The sequence below is a fragment of the Sarcophilus harrisii genome, chromosome 1 (assembly GCF_902635505.1).
Source record: "Sarcophilus harrisii chromosome 1, mSarHar1.11, whole genome shotgun sequence".
NCBI classification, from domain to species: Eukaryota; Metazoa; Chordata; class Mammalia; order Dasyuromorphia; family Dasyuridae; genus Sarcophilus; species Sarcophilus harrisii.
Genome location: NC_045426.1, coordinates 443,685,845 through 443,708,062, shown reverse-complemented (window position 1 = coordinate 443,708,062; position 22,218 = coordinate 443,685,845). Strand labels below are relative to the sequence as shown.

The window sequence follows — 22,218 nt, the reverse complement described above, 5'->3', positions numbered from 1 at the left end:
AAGAGGAAGGAGTTCAAGAGAGTCTTGCTCCTGCCAATCCTTTCCCATAGAAATGACCCCTTTTTAAAGACCTTACATGTCAACCTTTGATTTCTTAATAGCTTAAAGTAGAAGTTTTGAGAATTAAAATACCAGTGCTTATATATCTGCTGACAATGTCACTGGGTTAATCTGTTCCCTTTTCTTTCTCAAATTGCTAAGATCATTTTGCTATTTGCTCAATATGAAAAAATATGTCATCTCCTGTAACATTATGGCATATAAAAGGAATTGATATTTTGATTCTGGCCAATTTTGAAAATTATCTAATATGAATTAAAATGATAAGAGCCAAGTTAGACCTGGCTCCAGTGTTCAGATACATAGAATTTACAAGTGGAAGACATCTTGGAATCGTCCAGTTCCTACCACATCATTTTACAGAGGAGAAAGCAAAATCCTAGGGGAGTTAAGTGACTTGGCCAAGGCAGGGTAAAAAGCCAGTGTTTACTAATCAATACCTTTTCTGGTCTCAGATTAAAAATTTTTCTATTACATTGGGCTTCCTTCCATGTAAACAAGGGAATGTTATTTATGCTTATCACCCTATCCTCTAAATACTGAAGATGAAATATAAATGCATTTCAATTCCATCAACATTTTAATAATCTATTGCATGTCAGGCACAGCACAAAGCACAAGGGATACAAGGACAGAAAAAGAACAAATAAAATAGCGTCCTGTGCTCAAGGAACTTATATTCTGCTAGAAAAGGATTTTTAACCTGGGAGCTATGGAGCCATGAAGGTCTGTCAATAAATTTTGTGGGGTTCATGAACTCAGATAAGAAAAATACATCTTTATTTTTGCCACCCTCTAAAATTTAGCACTTTTCTTCAAGTGTTAAAAAAAAAATTATTCTGAGGAATTAAAAGACTTAGGTGTCAAAGGGCTTCGTGACATATTGCGTATTCACATGCATGCATTTACTTATATATGAATATCTATATGTATCTCTATATATACATAAATACATCTCACATACATGTGCATATAGCTATATACACATTCTTTTCAGTGCATGAGGATATAAATATGTGTGTGCATATATATACACTCATATATGTATACATATATACATATATATATACTTTTTATCATATTCTCTATTATCTTTTTTTCATTCTAAATTACCTAACTTTCTGATATAGATTCACATGTAACCAATCTTTAATCTCATAGAAATTTGAATTTATGTTTTTTAAAAATTTGACATAACATTGAATAGGTAGTGGCTTTCAAATTTTAGTTTTCATAACTAAAATAGTTTTCATATTATCATTTTTACTATTTATACTTTCATAAAAATGACATTGATTTGGATATACTCATTAAAAAGAGCAAAGTTTATGTTTGTGTCTTGAGAATTATTCCCTAAATGTGGAGAAGACACGTGATATCACTTTACATATCATCATTTTCTTTTTGGTGATATATTATTTCCCCCTTTAAATAACTAAACAAATGGAACACAACTAGTAATTTCTCTTACAATATTAATAAAATCCTTTATGATAGATTGTTGATATTCATGTTGGAATAATTCAATTACAAGTTACATACAAGCCACTTTTTTGAAATTAGCATTTGTCATGACTGTGCAGTCACAATAAAAAAATTAGATGTAGTCTTTTAAACCTATAAATGGAGAGCAGAATATTTGATATATAATGTATATTGAAATATTTCTTCTTTTCACATTTATCTCACTGAAAGTTATTTATATCTTTTTGATATGGCCTATTCATTGTAATGAATTTCACCAATATTTATTATTACAAGTATAACTGAATTAGAAAACAGTGTTCTATTTAATATGCCTTAAATCGATCCATTTTCATTCCATAATATTCTACTAGTATTTTTCACACTATTTTTGTAAGAATTAAATGGAATAACATATCACAAATCTCTTTTGAACATAATATTCTGGGTTGTTTTATAGGTAAAAGCACTGATGATGAAAATAATATAAAATAGAGATAAGGAAGTAAAAGGCAATTATCAATATGGTGATGGTGATGATGATGATGATGATGATATCAACATCTAACCTCCAGTTGAGTAATGAATTAGCTGCCTTGCATAGTTATACTAACTTCTCAGGAAGCTAGCTATGGCCTAGGAGCTTGAATATTGAAAGAGTTAATTTAATTTCTCAAATACAATTGTAATTTACCATCAAGAATTACTTTAGCCCTGGGGGATCTGGCTCATTATGGGGGACAATATATACTGGGCCTGGGCCTTAATGGCCAAAGTTGTTCAAACATGAGAACTGTTGTTTCCTGTTTCTTCCCAGGAAACTGAGAAGGACTGATTCTCTTCTGAGAGTTTCAGAATTGAACATCTTGTTAGGTTAACAGGGTTAGGATTCCCAGCCCAACTGTCAATCTCAGTCCTTTGGAACATGAAGCTCCCAGGGTCAATTCTTAGCTTGTTAAACCATCTCTACAGTCTATGAGTAGTAGATGTCTTAGTTAGAAATCTTTCAAACCTTTAGGCCATGTAACTTTCATCATATTTTTATCTGCCTCTCTACATTCTCTCTTAGTATCAGTGCCCTACAGTGGCATACATTGCTCCAAGCATGATGAGAAATATCCTTTTCATTTTCTCTACCACAACCAATTGACCTCCAAATAGCAGCAAGAGAGATCTGGAAAATAACCTCTCTCTCAAATTGAAACTCATTGTAAGTCTGAGTTCTTTCTAGAGCTGGAAATCATAGAAAAAGGTCAATGTATTGATATAGGATATATTAGTGAATTGTACTTCATATTAAAACAAAGCCTATGTTTCTGGAGATGAAAAGAAACTGATGAAATGCCTGAGAAAAAAATTCCTGAAAAGATGGGTGAGAAAGATGCCTTTTTCAAGAAATGAGCAAAGTAGTTTTTCAGAAAAGTATGCTTGATTCATTAATCAATTAATAATCCAATGGTCATAGATAATATTCTTAATTACCTTTTAATTTCTGAGTAACTAAGAGAATGATAGGCTTTGAATTTAAAAAGGCAAATAAAAATGTCCAGAAAATTTACTGTTTGACATTCCTAAAAGCTATAAATTTAACTCATGAGAAAATAGCAACATCCAATTTGTTGTTTTAATTCTAAATTAATAGAAATATTGTGATATATTATTGAATATATACATATGGACGTGTACATGGGGTATATATGTAGTATGTAGTTAACTTCCCATCAACTAAGAGAATATACATATAAACACATATGTATAAATGTAGACAGATACATGTCTACATATACTTTGTGTATGTGCGTGTGTCTAAAATATTTGCTGTAAAAATCTAAATTTCCTTATATCACTTTTCTAACATCAGTTTGATCTTGGGAAAGATTTTTTTCCCCTTACTAAACTATGAATACACTAGGAAATTGAAGAATGACACTGAAGGACTATGAAAAGATTCTCAACCAGTCCTTGCTGACATGAATTATGAGGGCCATTATATGGAAGCTTGAAGGTGAGACTTAGAGACCTTAAGGGTTTGATATTTAGTGAAATGTGTAAAAGTTTGGATGCTATTTCATCTTTGTTACAGTTATGCGAACTTTTTCAATCTTATTCATGGGAATGAAAATTCAAACTTAAATTACTTACTACTGCTCTAGCTTTTTTGTCCTCTGAGAATCTAAGAGTGATCTGAATTGACTTTCCACCACAAACATACTTCCAGATAACTAATACCTAGAAGCCAAAACTTGTAACTTTTTAAATTTTAAGTTTTAATTTTTCTCACTTAACTACATTGCCTAAATAAATGAAAGAATTGATTAGATTTGATAACTTCTGAAGCCCTTTCTAATACCGATTCCTTAATTCTACACTTACACAAATCAGACATAGTCCTTGCATCTCTAGCACTTGGCATAGTGCCTGCCGTAGATGCTTAACAAATATTTGTGAATAGCATGATTGATGAATTACATAGTTAAAATTAAAATGTTTGTTAAATTAGACTTCAGTACATTCACAGACTTCAGCCAGTTCCCTGTAATATTCATAATAGTGTCATTATTATTATTATTATTATTATTATTATTATTATTTGTGACTAAGATGATTATCACTATTATTTAACACTATGTATAAAGTGCTATGTTAAGCATTTTACAGTTTTATCATCTCATCTGATCCTCAAAACTTCATATAGTTAAAAAGTATGTGGATTTGAACTCAGATCATCACAATTCCAGATCTGTCCTTTGTGACATCTAACTACTACATTCTTTTCTTCTTAATCTGTCAAAAAAATTAATTGAACATTTTCAGATATTTGTGAAGCTTATTTACCAACTCTTTAAATAGCCTGTATTGCAGTTTCTCTGATCTTGAGGATTTAAATTACTTAAGGCATGAAACTTTTCTCTTACTATCTCCCTGTCCATTATGGCTTTCATTTAAGCTTTGGTTCAATCCTTTCCAATTCAAATATTGTTTCCCTCACTTAATGAAAAAAATAACTGCCATATATAAGTAGAAAGGTGGAGAACTATAGATGTAGAACATCATATACATTGTCAGATTGAGTTGCTGTGTCAATTTGGGTTGCTTATCTATTTTTCATTTTTGTTATCTGGCAGTTAGGGAAAAATGACAGTGATGTCCAAATAAAAGGCATCAATAAAACTTTTAAGCAACAACAACAGATCAATTTCAAGGCAGATGAAAGCAGAGCTAAAAATAAGAATTATCCAAAGGTCAGAGGAAGAAGGGCCCAGTTTCCATCTAGTTTTACCTATCCCCCCAAAAGGAATTCTCTTGTAACTTGATAAATGATCATCCAACCTTTCCTTGAAATACATCAAGCCCTTAAATAATTCTGATTTCCCATAAATCATCATCCTACTTGCTTCAGCATTAGTCCTATTCTTCACTTTATCTTGTATTTTTTGTAATAATAAATAAAAAAAAATTGCTTTTGTTGACATTAACATTGCACAATTATAAGAGTTCCCAAAATGTTAAAACCCATATGTGAAAAACAAAAACAAATCCGGTGATTAAAATGAATCCAGTGTTCCTACCATATATCCATAGTCAAACAGAATCAGTATAAACTAGAGAAACACTAATTTCTATAATCTTAGTTTATCAATTTTTCGTTAAAATCCTAATCCTTATCATGCTATGGAGAATACCCTTGTTTATTACAGGCTATGTTAGCAGATTCCAAGTGCTATTAGATTCTGGTAAGTGGAAAAAGCTTTCCATACTGGTTTAACTATACCTGTCATCAAAAGAAAAGCTTATCTAAATGTAGACAACTAGTACTGCCATCAGACAGTGGATTTTTTATGACCCCAAAAAGTTATGAAGATTGTCTATTAAAGTGTGGTGAGGTAGGAGTCTATGAAAATGGAAGAAGTTTCCATTTCAGTGAAGACATAGAACCTTGAAATATTTATTAATTTATTTTAAATTAATTTAATTAATTTTATGTGCATTGCCTTATGAATCATATTGGGAGAGAAAAATCAAAACAAGGGAAAAAACATGGGAAGGAGAAGAAAAGACTGGTGAATACAGCATGTGTTGATTTGCTTTCAATTTTCAAAGTTCTTTTTCTGGATGCAGATGGTATTTTCTGTCCAAAGCCCTTTGGGATTGCTTTAAATCCCTGAACCACTGAGAAGAACCAACTCTTTCATAGTTGATAATTGCACATTCTTGCTGTTATTTTACAATGTATTTCTGGTTCTGCTTGGTTTGCTCAGCATCACTTCACGTAAATCTTTCCAGGCCTTCCTAAAATTGGCTTGTTCATCATTCTATAGAACAAAAAGATTCCATTATCTTCATGTATCACAACTTATTTGGTCAATCCTTAATTAATGGGCATCTACTTATTTTTCCTTATTACCATAAAAAAAAGCTGTGACAAACATATTTTACACATGTGGGTCCTTTCCCCTCCTTTATGTTTTCCTTGGGATACAGACCCAATAATGGCACTGCTAGGTCAAAGGGTATGCAGGTTTTTGTAGCCTTTTGGGCATAGCTCCAGGTTGCTCTCCTGAATAGTTGGATCATTTCACAACTCCACCAACAATGCATTAGTGTTTCAGTGTTCCCACATTCCTTCCAACATTTATCATTATTTTTGCCTGTCATTGTAGTCAATCTGAGAGGTGTGAGATGGTATTTCAGAGTTGTTTTAATTTGCATTTCTCTAATAAATAGTGATTTAAAGCATTTTTCATATGATTAGAGATAGCTTTAATTTCATCATCTGAAAATTATTTGTTCATATCCTTGGATTATTTACCAATTGATGACTGAGCTGTAGTATAAATTTAACACAGTTCTTTATATATTTTAGAAATGGGACCTTTATCATCAACACTAGATGGGATTTTTCCCCTAGCTTTGTACTTCTCTTTTAATTTTGTTTGTGTTAGTTTTGTTTGTACAAAATCTTTTTAATTTAACTTACTCAAAGTTGTCCATTTTGCCTTTCATAATATTCTCTAGTTCTTCTTTGGCCACAAACTCCTCCCCTTTCCACAGATATGATAAGTAAATTACTCCTTGCTCTTCTATTTTGCTTATGATATCACCCAAATATCATGTCCAAATCATGTACCCAGTTTGACCTCATTTTGGCATGTGGTGTGAGATGTAGATCCATGCCAAATTTCTGACTTATTATTTTCCAGTTTCCCTAGGAATTTTTGTTATATTCTTATTCCAGAAATTAGATTTTGGGGGTTTATCAAATACCACATTACTATAGGCCCTGATTATTGCGTTATGTGTATTTAATCTATTCCACTGACCTACATTCTATTTCTTTGCCAATACCAAATGGTTTTGATGACTGTGAATCAAAAATGGCTTTAGATCTGGTATTACTAGGCCAGCACCCTTTGTATTTTTTTTCCCATTAATTCCTTAATATTCTTGACATTTTAGACTATCTAGTAACATGAAAAGTGGGGGAAGTTGCTTTGGTATTGCTGTTCATAATTTAAAGTCAAGTTTTTCCTCAAAAAAAAAAAAGTTTGGAAAATAAAATTTCATGTGTTTTTCCCTCACATAATTCACAATACTCTGGTGACCTCTGATATATCAAAAATAAGTATGTCCAGAAACCTGTGTATTCATCACATTCATGATAATTGAAATTTGATTTCTAGAAGTATCACTTCTAGATCCTAATATTAATATTGTATTGGAGAAAGAGGAAAATGGGTGAGTACTTTTATAATGTACTTCTACTGCATTGTTAGGGTGCATTAGCAGATCTTGTGCTTTAGCTGAATCTTTCTTAAAATGATTAAAACAGTGACTACTATTTTTTTTATACTGAGGATGACAACCTTATGATAATAGAAGAGTTTTGAAATTTCATAAATATCCCTCCAGAATTATTTTTTTTCTCTCTTTCTCTATACTAGGTTTATACTTTACCAGAGGAAACTGCCTATAAACTATGACAAAGTATGTAAGCTATTTGGAATCCTGCTCTGATTCTATACTTATTAGGTCTCAAGGATAATGAAACTCAGGTAAATGTGATTATCATGCTTCCAAGGTAGTAGAGATGTCAGCTTCTGGGCAAGCAAATAGTAATAGATATGTCATTACTTATTCTTGCTTTAGTCTTTCATGAAATGCTTTGCCAGCTTGCCTCTGCTGTTTTTAAAACCTATTTTCCTTTAAAACTCAGCTCAATTCTACTTCTACATGAAGCCTTTGCTAATCATCTAAATTACTCTTTCCTTCTCTCCAAAAAATAACTTTATCTATTTTGTATGGAAGAGAGACTAAAATTGTCCTTTTATGGTATATGGATATCCCAGATGAGGAAACTTATTGTATAGGACTCTAGACTTTTAGAGCACCAAGAGGGAGTAATTTCTTCAATGTCATGTAGTAAATGTATGTCAAAAAGCCAGCATTTTATTCATTATGCCACTGTGTCTCTAGTTATATTTATATTGATTTTTTTTCATCTATAATTTCTTAAAATAAGTTCTGGAAAACCAAGTTTTCATAAAGTTCAATGGAATTCAAATAGAACTACTTGACTATTCCTTAAACCAACTCACCCTACCTCTCCCTGATTGATCAATAATGAGTTCCAACCCAAATCTTATCTAGTCATTGTTTCAGTTTTGATAGCTCAGAGTACCTATAACTATCACCTATTTCTGTGCTAACCAGAAATCATAAGGGATTTTCCCTTTTGGACTGTTTATTTTTTCTTTTGATTAGGAAAATTAGGCCTGCTTTTGTCTAACTTCTTACCTAACCTAAAATCCCAGAATCCTGGAATCCTTGAATTGTTGCCTCAGACAAACTGAGATCTAGGAAAGAATTAAAAAAAAAAAAAGTCCAAGTTCTTTCCATTGCTTCTGGGGCCATAGCTAGTCATGCTGATCTATGTGTATGTAGCCACTGGGTTCAGATGGCTTTGGAACAAATATTGAGACAGATGACTTTGCCAATTTGTGTCTCACTTAAACCCAAATCACTTGCAAATCAAAACATCACCCTCCTGATGTCATTAGTTCTCTGTGAGAACAAAGGACAAATAAGAATCTATGTTATATATAGCTTTTTATGTACATGTTATTTCCTCCAAAGACAGTAAATCCCTTCATTGTTGTCATTGTTTCACTAGCACCTAGCACACTAAATGGCACAGAATAATAATTACCACTGCTTGGCAATATGTGACTTAGAAAACATAGAAAGTATGATACCAGCATGTTCCTACACATAACAAATACCTCTTTCTCACAGGGGAAAACATTGGAAAGATAATAAAATTATAAAGTCTATGAAGACATATATTTATGTTGTACATGCTGTAAACCAATAACGAAATAACTCAAATATTTCAAAGTAAAATTGATAAGCTTTTTTTCTTAGAGCAATATATTTAAGATGAACACAAGGAATTATAAAGACAATATTCTAAGATTTCATGATATTTCCTCCCTATATTCTCTATGAAATTCCCTTGAGAATGCTTACTTCTTGTCTTTTTCACTATTTTAGTTACCTCAATGTGATTTATTAAATTGTGCCCCAATAGCCTAAAAGGGTGAATTTCCAGACTTACTCTAAGGGATTCATTTACATTTTGGAAGAATAAGATTCCTTAAATAAGGAAATGTCATAAATGAGAAACACTGCTTTTGTGCCCAATCACATGGGTCCTGTAAAGATTAGCATTAGGAGTGAAGAAATGTTGTAAGGGAGAACAGTGAGCAGGTTTCACTGTAATTAGTTTCTATATTCAGATTAATGCATTGGTTCATTGTCAACTACTGAAATGCCCAGACCAGATAAGGTAATCCATCCCCAGGGGAAGGAATTAATTCGAAGTGTCATGGATCTGAACACAGTGAACACATAGGGGAAAAAGTGGGAAGAATGTTTATCTTTGCCATCTTTTATTTTAATCCTGTATTATCCTTGTGTTTTACCTGAAAGTTTGGGGGAGGGTACTTTTTTATCCTCTTTTCTCTAGGCATTTTGATCACATGTAAAACATTCATTCTAAGATTTGAGCTTCTACTGAACCAGAAATAATTAAAAAGCAATCTAATTCCCTTGTGGAAACAAATTCTCTTGTAATAGCCTCTAAAACAACCTTTTTTTAGTTAGCCTAAAAAGAACAAGGACTGGCCTATTCCCAGAGACCACTGGACATAGAGGAAGAAGGGAAGAATGGAGTTTGGAAGGAGCCTTATCTCCATCATCATTTCTTTTAATTAATTCTGTTTCATAACATTTATTTTGACAACCTAGTCTTTAAGAATGGGACCAAGCTTAGAGTAAAGAGAAAAAAGTCTTTTATTCCAATTTAGGACCTGATTAAGAAGTTACTGCCTCCAATATTATTTTGGTGTTAATTTGAGAAAACAAAAGTTGGATTTATTTATTTTCCAACATCTATCTACTTGTGCTGACTTAAATGTGGTTGGCTGCATTGTTCCCAGCATGAATTCAGATTATTTTGTAGACCATTGGGATGTGTATGGTACCCTACTCAAATCCCTCCCTCCTTTGAACAACATAGCTGAATCTCTAAGGGTCAAAAATGAGCTCACATTTCTTGGAGATAACCTTTGCTTCTATTAAGCACTGGTAGGAGTATGGAAACTCGAAATTTAAGCTGACAAAACAACCTTTAAAAAACACATGCATTTTCTCCTGATAGCTTCTCCTTATTCGTATTCATTTTTATTCTCATTGTGCATTTGGAAGACAATATGAACAACTTATCTGCTTTGCCAAGATTTGAGACTGAGTGAAAGGTTTTTTCTTCTTTTCTTTTGTTTCTTTTTTCTTTTTTTCCCTCTTCCTTCCTCCTTCCCTTCCTCCCTTCCTTTGTCCCTTCCCCCTCCCTCTTTCACTCCCTGCCTCCTTTCTTTCTCTTTCTCTCTGTCTCTCTTTTTCTTTCTTTCGTGAGTGGACTAGTCTACTGAATCTTTCTACTAGGAAGAATAGAATCGAATATTTCAGTCTTGGTCCTGATATACCCTTTTATACACCCAAATTTAAAGTGACTTCATTGAGAATGCTCTGTTCATGAAAGACTTTGGTTTGGACCTTTTTCTCAAAACTAAATTAAAAGATAACTCTATGTGTTTACACTTTAAGCATATTCTTTCTACTTGTTAGTGTGTAAGTAGATTCAGCCTCTCCATATTATTTCATTTGTTTTGGTGAATAATCTTGTCTCTTAAAACAGAATGTGACCATTTGGATGAAATTGTGGACACTAAATAATGAAAGAAAACTGTTTAAATTGCAGGCGCAGCAGGAGTCCTTTCCTTTCATACCAGACGCTGCATAAATGAAATGAATTTATTCAGTCAGTCATTGTTTATATATGCAAATTCTGCTCCCTAAAACGCTCAACACATACATATACACACATATATACATACACACACACACAACCTCCAGATGGCTTTTGAATTTGATGTTTTAACAGGATTATCATGAAGGAACCTGAAAAGAATTCTGCATGAGGAAACAATTCAGGAAAAGTTTTAGTACAAATATATCCTAAATAAGCTTTCTTTCACCTCAAGGCAAGGGAATGGAGTTGCTTTGCTAAATAAATTTCCCTCCTCCTCTAATCCCTAATACACACACACACACACACACACACACACAAAACATATACACATCCATGCACACATGTACAAATAATCATGTACTTTATTTACAACAATAGGACAAAGATGTGTCCACCAAATGAAATTATCTGAAGAGTGACCAGTACTTTCTGAATAGCTAGTCTAATTAACCATATAATATTAAACAGTCACTATATCATAGCATTAACTACCTAGTGGAGTTTAGAATTAGGGTCCAGAAATCCCAGCATATCTCCTACTGACTTGTTCAGAAACCTTTCGTCATTTGTTTTCCTTTTCTTTATCTCAAGTGCTTTGGTTCATCAGTTGAAATAATAGTATTCACCAGCTTCGTGGGGTGTTTTGCAATTAACTCAGTATAATTGTGGGTTAAATGTTTGTAGAGTATATGGACTACCTTAAGTATTTATAGAACTGATATTTGGGTGATGGCATATAGGTCTGTGGAACTTGACAAACTCCTGGGGGTTGATCAGTCCTCATTAGTTATTGTGAAGGAGTAACATCTTGGCTCCTCAGAGTGCTAGTGCTGGGAATGAAGTAAAATGGTCTGACATCCACACTAGATGTGTATCTTGGTACAACATAGAATTCTTCCCAGCTGGTACTACTCTAAGAGGATCCACTGCTGAAGTGTCTTGTAACTGACTTCAGTAGGTTGTAATAAAAAAATGCACATTGCTGAGCAGACTATTTCAGATGAGAAGAATCATTACTGTAAGCAAGAGAGGTTCATTTTCCACAGGACTTTTAATTAGATAACTCCCAGTAGTGTGCCTGCAATCCCCAAGATGATAATGCAATTCCTTGCCAGTCTCATCATCTTCTTAACATATTCATGGCAGACTCATTGGTATACTGAGATTGTATCAGTTGTTCTCAACAAATGAAGCTTCCTCTGTGAGAAAGGAATTCAATCTCCTTTCTTTTCCTTCTTTTTCTAGTTTCTTTTCTTTCAGCAATCCCTTTGTGGTACAGCTTTCTCTTTAAGAACTAAAACATGGTTATGGGGATCAGGCAGTGAGATTGGGAAGCAAAGCAAAGAAAAACTCCATTTTATTCTTAAATAGAATTCCTTTCATTTAAAAGTAATTAGAAAAATAAGTAAGGGAATTGCTACTTTGTTTGACTCAGATGAATAACTACATAGTTATATAATATCCCTAGTTGGGAAATATTAGCTGGCAGAAGAACAGCTTCAGTTTTGAATTCTAGGAAAGGAAATTATTTGAGCTCTCTCAAATGGTTCTTATGCATGACTTTGTCACAGGTTAGAAGTTAGATGCTCATAGAATCTCAGAGTTTTCATTCATAAATTTATGCATGTGAGCGACCATCTAGTCCAAGAACTTCATTTTTCAGATGAAAAGTAGAGACCTTAAAAGGTTAGGTAACTCAGATTCTGAGTTAAAAGGGATTTCAAATATCAATTATCCTAAACTATAATTAATCAAGAATTCTCTCAGAATTATCCCAAGTGAGTCTTTCTTCATTACTATCTTCTCCTGAATAGTCTTTCCTCTCTAGGATTTTTGTGACATTTTTATCCTCGTTCTTCACCTAATTTCTTCTTAGTTATTTCTCTACTGGAATTTCACGTATGAAGTACACACTAAACACAACTGTCCCCCAAGGTTCTGCTTGGGATATCTCTCTTCTTTAAATTTTCTCTTCAATCCTCATTGGATCAACTATTATCTTTGTAAATAATTCTGAGGTCTATATATCTAGTCTTAACTTCTGTCCTAATCTAAAGTGTCACTAATTGCCTTTTGGACATGTCAAACTGGATGTCTAGTAAGTATCTCAAATTTTCAGCATGTTCAAAACAAAATCTCATTTTTTCAAACTGTTCTATTATTGTCACGAACACAGTCAATCACCAGTCTCACTGGCATTCTCAATTCTTCATACTCGCCTCATGTATCTAATTTAATCTATTGTCTTTTCTGTCTTAATAATATTCTCCCCAGATGTCTCAGTTTCTCTCTTTTCATTCTCATAGCCACCAGTCTATTTTAGAGCTTCATCATTTCTCTCTCAGGATATTACAATAGTTCTCTAATTGGTATCCAGCCAGAGAACTCTCCAGATTCTAATTCCTTTTCCATTCATCTGCCACACTGATTTTCCCAGCCCTTATTCAGTAAATTCAGTGACTCCCCCCTATTACTTCCAGGATGAAATAAGAAATTCTCACTTTAGCATTTAAAGTCCTTTATATCCCAACACTTTATTCCCTTTTACTGCCCTTGCACTTTATTCTATTCCATATACTCTGTGATCCAGCCACACTGCTTTAATTGTTTCTTCTCCAATATGAATCATCTCCCATTTTGTATTTTTGCACTCATTGTTCCTTGTATAATTTGACATCTTAACTCCTTCTCATATTTCCCTGGCTTCTGTCAAGGAAGATATCAAATTTGCCCTAGATATGTAGCCTTTTCCTATTTCATTCTGCATCCAACTCTACTTCCAGGTGTCTTCCTTGTGATACTACCTTCTAGGTGATTGTATGGGTTGCTCAAGGACGATTACCATTTCTAATTGGAGGGCTAGTTGAGCCATTTTAAATCTGTTCATCTATTTTTGGTGTCCACCTGCCTTCTCTTCTTTTCTTTATTTTTTTCTTAGTATTAATATTTAAAACTATATTTAGTACATAGTAAATAATAAGTAATTGTTGAATGAAGCAATGAATCAATCAATTGCAGCTTGGGGGAGCAATGAATACAGCACTTAGCCTGGAGTCACCTAGTTACTGCAGCACTTAGTAACTACATGACCCTGAGCAAATCACTTAATCTTTTTTTTTCCTCCCTCAACTCCTTCAGCTCTATACAATGAGGGTAATAACAACACCTACTTTTCAACAGTTGATGTGAAAATCAAATAAGATATTTGTAAAGTATTTATAAATCCCAATTCCTGGAATATATAGTGGGTACTAAATAAATCCTAGCAAAGATGATGATGATGGTGATGATTGTGGTGATGATGGAAATGATAATAATGTTGAAAGATTATTTAGCTTTTATATGAGGATATGGAATTTAGGAGGAACCTAATAACTCCCAAGGCATCATGTCTCATGTTTGGTACAACTACTGGGAAATTTTCCCTTATCTCAACTATAATTCACCTATCTGTGCTTTCCAAACATTAACCCTACTTCTGCCCTTTGAGCTACATCAAAATGATTTTAATTCCTCTTCCAACCAATCTATACCTACCAATACTTATTTAATCTTCTAATTTCCTCCTCTAGACCTCCCTCAATCTATAAATGTGCTTATTAAAGTGTGATAACCAGAAATAAACAAAATATCCCAGATGATGTATGATAGGTATTCATATCGAATATTTGAATTCTTTGGGGGAGGAAAGGAGGATAAGAATGAGAGAATCAACTAACTGAACCCTAATTTTACATTTTTAAATGGAAATGGAAGAAATATTTCAAATTTTAATGACATGTAAAACTTAGAAGTAAATCTGATATGATGGATAATAGAGTCAGGACTTGAAGAAATTCTAGTCTTTGATGGACTGAATAAGATAAAACAAATAAGGGCAGCTAGATGGCACAATGGATAGAGTATCAGGCTTGGAATAAGGAAAACTCATTTTCCTGAGATCATACCTATACTGAGACCTGCATAAATCAGTTAACTCTGTTTTCTTCAGCTCCTTGTTTATATATACTGGGTAGTATGGCATTACTGACCACATGGTAGAGAAGACAATAAGATAAGGACATAGCTAAATAGCCAAGAAAATTCTTTTATTTTGCTTTCATCTGATGCCCAGATGTGATTTGGAAAGTCACAGTAACTATTTCTCCTCCCTAATAATCCCATTTTCTTCATTATAACTTGCTTTAAATTTCCTTTCTACCAACTCAACATGAAAACAAAATTAAAACAAAATTCATCATATGACTTTAATGTTTGAACAATAATATTGAGGGGGTTTTTTTTGGTGAAAAGTTTAAGGATATCAAAGGGAATATCTTTTTTTTTTAAGTTAGAGTTGTTGTATTATGCCAAGTATGAGTCTAAGTACATATTTAAAAATTATAATAGAAATAGATCTATTATCTTAGGTTAACTTTGTGTAAGGTGCTAATATATATGAGGCTATGTCTATATCTACATTGATCTGTCTTCCTTCCTTCCTCCCTTCCTTCCTTCCTTCCTTCCTTCCTTTCTTTCTTCCTTTCTTTCTTCCTTTCCCCTTCCTTCCTTCCTTTCTTTCTCTTTCTTCTTTTCCTTCTCTTTCTTCTTTTCCTTCTCTCTTCCTTCCTCCCTCTCTTCCTCCCTCCCTTCCTTCCTTCCTTCCTTCCTTCCTTCCTTCCTTCCTTCCTTCCTCACAGCATAGGGAACTTCAGTGAAAAGAACTACCAAATGAAGCTTAAAATCTTCTCTGAAACCTGTGGTCCTAGAGAGCTGCTTAGAACACCTAAGGATGTGATTTTCCCAGAGTTTAGAACCAGTGTATTTCGGAAGTAGAACTTGAATTTAGATCCTCCTGACTTCAAGGACATCTCTTATCTATACCATACTGCATTTCAGTTGTTAAATAAGCTATAATTGAAGTTGTATAAAAGTACTGATTTCCCCATCACCAGAAGTGTTCACTTAAATAATTAATCTCCCTGGGGTATCATATTCAATTCTACTTAATTAAGAAAACATGTATTAAGCACATAATTTCTACAAAGACATTGTATTGTTATCAGGGAAATGGGAGAGCAAAGACAATCCCAGACCTTAATATCAAGTTAATATTTTTACAATGCTTTAACTACCAGAAAAATTGTCATTGTCTTATTTTAGCCTCAACAACGTTAGTAATTAGATACGCATATCAAATAATTTACTCACTGATTATAATAGATGATTATAATATGTTTTCTTTGAAGAAGTATATCCATTGTACTGACCATTTTATAAACTGGAATTATTCAGCATTTCCATTATTTTATAGTAATAACCCTTCCCAGTTTATTGTTGTATTTTCTCAGGGTACCATGTTTCAAAGTCATATTCTTTTATTTGACTAGAACTACTAACAATTAACCTAAAATTTAAATGGTTCGTTGTTTTTTGATTTGTGCTCTTCTGAGCTGAGATCATAGGTAAATGTTAGACCTTCTTTAATTTATCTATCAATTGATTAGAAAAAGGGATCAGACTCATATCTCTTCCCTCCCCTCAAACACCAAATCATATACAGATGTTGTTCATGTACAAACATTAGCACAAATTTAATAAGTCCTGGGACATTTTTCTTGATATCATTTTAGACATGAATTAGAGAAGTCACATCCTGAATCCTCTGAGTCTTCTATTAAACACTCAACATTTCCAGCATTTATCTTCATGGTGAGATTATAATGTTCTTACTATGATATTATTTGAAAACATTGTAGTATATTTTTAGACTTTTTATTCTTGTCAAATCCATATTCCTTCAGTATCTTGCTCCCAAAATCCTGAACATTATTAGAATAGATATCAGCAAGGGAAACCAAGGGATACCAAGAAACCAAGCATTTCTCTTGGGACATCATTATTACTGTGGAAGCTTTTTGGTTATATTATTATAGCAATAATATAGGTAATAAAGCAATATAGGCAAGAGAATTATTGAATAAAACAGGCACAATTCTCACATTATTTGTATATATATATATATATATATATTCATAGCTATCTTTTGACAGTACATCCTGTTATGTAATATAAAATATTTTCTATTGATTAGTCCAAGTGTTAAAAATCATTATATTGGGCTTTCATAAAAAAAGGATGTATTCACAGGATTTGGGCCTCAGTTAAAATCAGTTAATGATTCATACAATATAAATCATAACAAAGATTCAAATTCTGTCAGTTCCTCTGTAGTAAATTGTTTTTATGGTTTTGATTCTCTGAAGACTATATTAGGGTTGTAGTATAAACAGAGGTTAAAAAGTAGATTATTAAATTCAGTATAAATATTTATACCTTGAAATCAACAAACTTTACTTATTATAGTTTGCTTCATTGTTTAGGTGATAATCTAGACTTTAAAAAATGACAGGGAAAATGTAAATAATGAAAATTAAACATTAAATAGCACACTCTTAGTCACTTTTCTCTTGGCCAATATCACTTTTTTCTGGAGTAAGCTATCTAGCCTTCATAAAATCTGTGAACTTTAAGTTCTATACTTTGGCACTTACTCGTGTTTTCCTGTTTCTTCATCTGTAAAATGAGCCCTAGAAGGAAATGCCAAACCACTTTCCAAGAAAATCTTAATGTAATCCTAAGGACTAGACAAAGCTGAAATGACTAAACAACAATCATAAAGCAATACATGGTATAATGGATAAAGTGTTTGGCCAGGAATCAGACACCTGAGTTCAAAACTAGCCTCAGGCACTTACTAGATAAGTGATCATGGTTAACTCATTCAATCTTTATTTACCTCTGTTTCCTTATTTCTAAAATGGCTCTAATAATAGTACTTAATTACCAGCATTTCTGAGGATAAAATGAGACAATGACATAAAGCTCTTTGCAGTAGTTAAAGCATTGTAAGAATACTAATGTGATATTAAGGTCTGGAATTGTTTTTGTACTCCCATTTCCCTGACAGCAACACATTGTCTTATAGAAATTATGTGCTTAATACATGTTTTCTTAATTAAGTAGAATTGAATATGGTACCCCAGGGAGATTAATTATTTAAGTGAACACTTCTGGTGATGGGGAAATCACTATTATGCAACTAAAATTATAGCTTATTTAACAATTAAAATGCAGTGTGGTATAGATAAGAGATGGCCTTGAAGTCAGGAGGACCTGAATTCAAGTTCTACTTCTGAAATATACTGACTCTAAACTCTGGGTAAATTTCTTCACCTCTAGATGTTCTAAGCAGCTCTCTAGGAGTACAAGTTTCAGAGAAGGTCTTAAGCTGCACTGATATCCTCTCCACTGAAGTTCTTTATACTAGTGAAATTATGTGACAATTCCTACATAGATAGAAGATAGATAGATCAATGCAGATATAGACATAAATATACTAGAATACATAAAATTAACCTAAGACAATTATTCTATTACTTCTATTATTCTTTTCATTTGCACTTCAATATACTTAGATTCACATTTGGTATAATAATAATAATAATAATAAAGAAAATCCCTTTCACGTCCTTAAACAGTCCTTCACACATGTACAAAAATAAAATCAATGTTATTGTTCAAACATTAAAATCATGATGAATTTTGTTTTAATTTTGTTTTCAGCATTGCTTTGGTAGAAGGGAAAATTTAAGGCAAATTATAATGAAGAGAAAGGGGAAGATTTTTAGGGAAGAGAAATGGTTAATGTGACTTTTCAAATTGTATCTAGTGATTAGATGAAGGTAAAATAAAAACACTTTCTTGATTATTTATCTTTCTTTGTTATTGTATGGATGAGACTCTGTAGTTAAAGCCTAATAACTCAGATACCATCAGGTACTGAAGATGCTTTTATAGCAAAACCAACACTCCCAATTTGACAAATCATCCATATATGTGTTCTTGAGGCTATTAAAAAGGAACAGGATTCAAGCTGGATTAATATCAACTTTTAAATTTGTTAGAACTCCTCACCAATTCAAGCACCTCCTAGAATAAAAAAAATTATATAAATTGAGTACCATATCAATTTTATTTTTATTCAATGTTTGATTCATTGCATTTAATTTCTTTTTTTAATTTAATTTCTTTTTAATAAAAATATTGCCATTACATTTATGCTTATTAATCATGATTAGAGAAGTATTTCAACAGTTTGTGATGGATCTAGTAAGACAAGAGAATATATATACAAATGAACTAAGAAAAATTCTGATATTGCATACTAATATGTTAGTTATAGCAAAGCATTTCAAAAACTTTAAAGCTTTATAGCTTACATAGGCAAAGTATTTATTTTTATTATAATTTCTTTCTTTTCATATTTTTAATATTAAGTTCAGATTTTTTAAAAAAGTCTTAGGAAAATTTGCTAGCCTGTAAATTCATTCTTTTTTTTGGATGTTCCATTGAATATTATATTGGTAGATAAGATAATTCAGTCTTTTCCAACTTAATAAAAATGTTGAAAGATAACTTATATAAACTCACTGAAAAGCATCTCCAAGGGTATTTCTGTAGTAGAAATGACAACATGGCTGACAATGTATCTGTAGCTTTTAATTCCACAATTTTTTGGAATCATGAGTATTTGAAATGGTAATATCTATAAAAATAAGATTGAGAAATATTTACAAATTACTTCCTTGAATAATGTGAATTGAACAATATGACTGGATTTCTTAAGGGTAATTCTTCTATAATAGCTGCCATCATAAACGCCATTGTTTCTATAAACAAATATACATGATAGCCAATTTGACTCTTTTGGTTGCTATTTTGTTAAGTTCATAGTGATGCTGCCCTTTTTGATTTTACCCTTAGATTTAAAAAAAAAAATTATCAGGCATATTTTACAAATCACTGGTATGCATGCTTATTAGACTTTACTTTGACCCAATGAGATGATAGCTGTTTATTCCAAAAGTATTTGTGTTTTTAGTTGTTAATTGTGTTTAAAAAACAAAACAAAAAAAAAAAAAATTAGCAATCTTCTTTCTCCTTTTTTTAAATGAGAAAGTAATAGACTTCCTATAGAGATTTTAGGATTATTTATACATATATTTTAATAATATTTTATAGATTTTTATCACAAAATTGTTCGATTGTGACACTGTTGATTTTTTTATTTAAAAAAGCATACACTAAAAATTGAGATTTGTAAAGTTATAAAACTCCTAATGTGGAAACTTCTTTTCCCAATGCACACAAAAAACTTTCTATGACTATAAGTGTGTCTAGAGTGTGGTTAGAGGCATGTAAAGGTTATACACTTAATTCAGTGCCTGGAGTATACCAAAAAATTAAGAAATGTCTGCTGGTTAATTGATTGATATGACATCTAGGATAACCCAGCAAATGAATATCAAACAGAAGATTTATATCTTTATACTAAAATCCAAATGGGTAATAATCTATCCAAATTGCTCATAGAACTTTATTTAACTTTTACTTTATATTTCTCTAACTTTTCCTTAAATTGTAGTTCTACCCAGTGTCTATATTACCTCAATGTGGACTATTTTGTCTATGATTACAACTGAATTTTTGTATTATTGCAACATCTACAAGGTATTTTGTATGTGTTTTATATATATAAATATATATATATATATATATATATATATATATATTTGTTTCTTAAATGGAAGCAAAGCTTCATGCTTCTAAAGAGGGATAATGGAAAAATAAAAGCCAAAATAAATTTGAATCAGGACAACTGAATAAATTGAATTATCAGTCCATGAAGAAGCAAATTTTGCTCAAACAAGATTTGAAAGTACGTTCACAGATTTAGGGATAGAAATAAAGTTAAAAGTCAGTTACAAGACATTAGAAACCATTTAATTCAATTTTACAGATGAAGAACCTGAGGTCAAAAATGAGAGACTTGACTCAGATCAAACAAAATTTAATAGGCAGCAGAATTAGAATTCAGAACCATTTTCTTTGACTAACAATCCTGAACTCTTTCCACTGTATGGCACTAGTAAAGAAATCATTTTTGTGATTCATATTGACAACTATCAATGCAAAAATACAGAAATTATATGAAAAATGATAGTGTCATTCATCAGGATAATATATTATAATTATTATTTTATTACTAATTATCATATCAAATTATTAATAATTTAATTAATTAATAAATTTATAATAAATCAATGTATAATATTAAAGATTATATAAAATAATTATATTATTTTATTATATTACTATTATATAATATATATTATAAGAATTTGATAAGATCATTTGTTGCTGCTTTTTTTCAGGCTCATCTGATTCTTTGTAATGCCATTTGGGCATTTCTTAGAAATTTCTTGGGAAAAAAAATAGACACTGGAGCAGACTTCCCCAGCTCATTTTATAGGTAAAGAAATTGAGACAAAGAAGTTAAATAACTTGCTTAGGATCACAAAGCTAATAAATGTCTTAGGTGGATTTGAACTTGGATATTCCTGACCAGGGACCAGGGATACCATCCAGCAGCTTTTGCTGAGATCAATACTTAAAGGCCAAAATCGTTATATCTTTCTTTAAAGAGAAATAATTGACCCTCACCACCAAAACAAATAAAGCAAAACAACCTTCTCATGGCATTATATTTGAACCTTGATAAGGTATGGTTAATAACTCTGCTTGATTAGGAAATAATGTAGCAAAAAACTGGAGAGAGAGAGAGAGAAAGAGAAAGAGAGAGAGAAAAAGAGAGAGAGAGAGAGAGAGAGAGAGAATTAAAAAAAATCTGAATTCTAGCTCCAGACCTACCACTATGTTAACAGGGGAAAGTTAATGCTATTTAATTTTCAAATGAGGGAGGAGAGAGTTAACTTGAAACTTATAAAAAAAAATAAAAAGAAAGAATTCTCTTTTCTTCCTCTCTGTTTCTTTCTCCATCTCTATATCTCTGCCCTCATCTCTCTGTCTCTCATCTTTTTCCCATCTCTGTCTCTCTACCTGTTTGTCTCTCTACAGAAAGATAAAGATTATTAAACATATTATATACGTATATTATACATATAATATACATTGCATACATATACACTGCATACATATACACATATATTTGTAGGCATATATAAATATACACACAAATGTGCATAACACATGTAAGTATGTATATAGATATTTATATACACATGTGTGTAAATATATTTATGTGAACATACACATTATTTTTCACCTAGTGTTAAAACTATACTAAGATTTTTGGGACAACTTCTATGACACTAATAATGTTAACCATAATAATAAATGTAAAAATGCACATTCATAAATATGCACAATAAGCACATGTCCTATGCATGTAATAGATTATGTGTATATGTATGCTCATACACACA

At 31.8% G+C, this 22,218-nt stretch overlaps 1 long non-coding RNA gene across 2 annotated transcripts in view; it reads left to right on the top strand.

Annotated features, from left to right (window-relative positions):
• LOC116421288 overlaps positions 1-22,218 on the top strand; it is a 132,881-nt gene that overhangs the window by 30,414 nt on the left and 80,249 nt on the right. The window contains exon 3 of one of the 2 annotated variants that reach the window (XR_004231597.1): positions 7,467-7,577. The exons of the other annotated variant lie outside the window; for it this stretch is intronic. This is a non-coding gene — a long non-coding RNA (uncharacterized LOC116421288). The remainder of the gene's footprint in view (positions 1-7,466; positions 7,578-22,218) is intronic. 2 annotated transcript variants of the gene reach the window in all.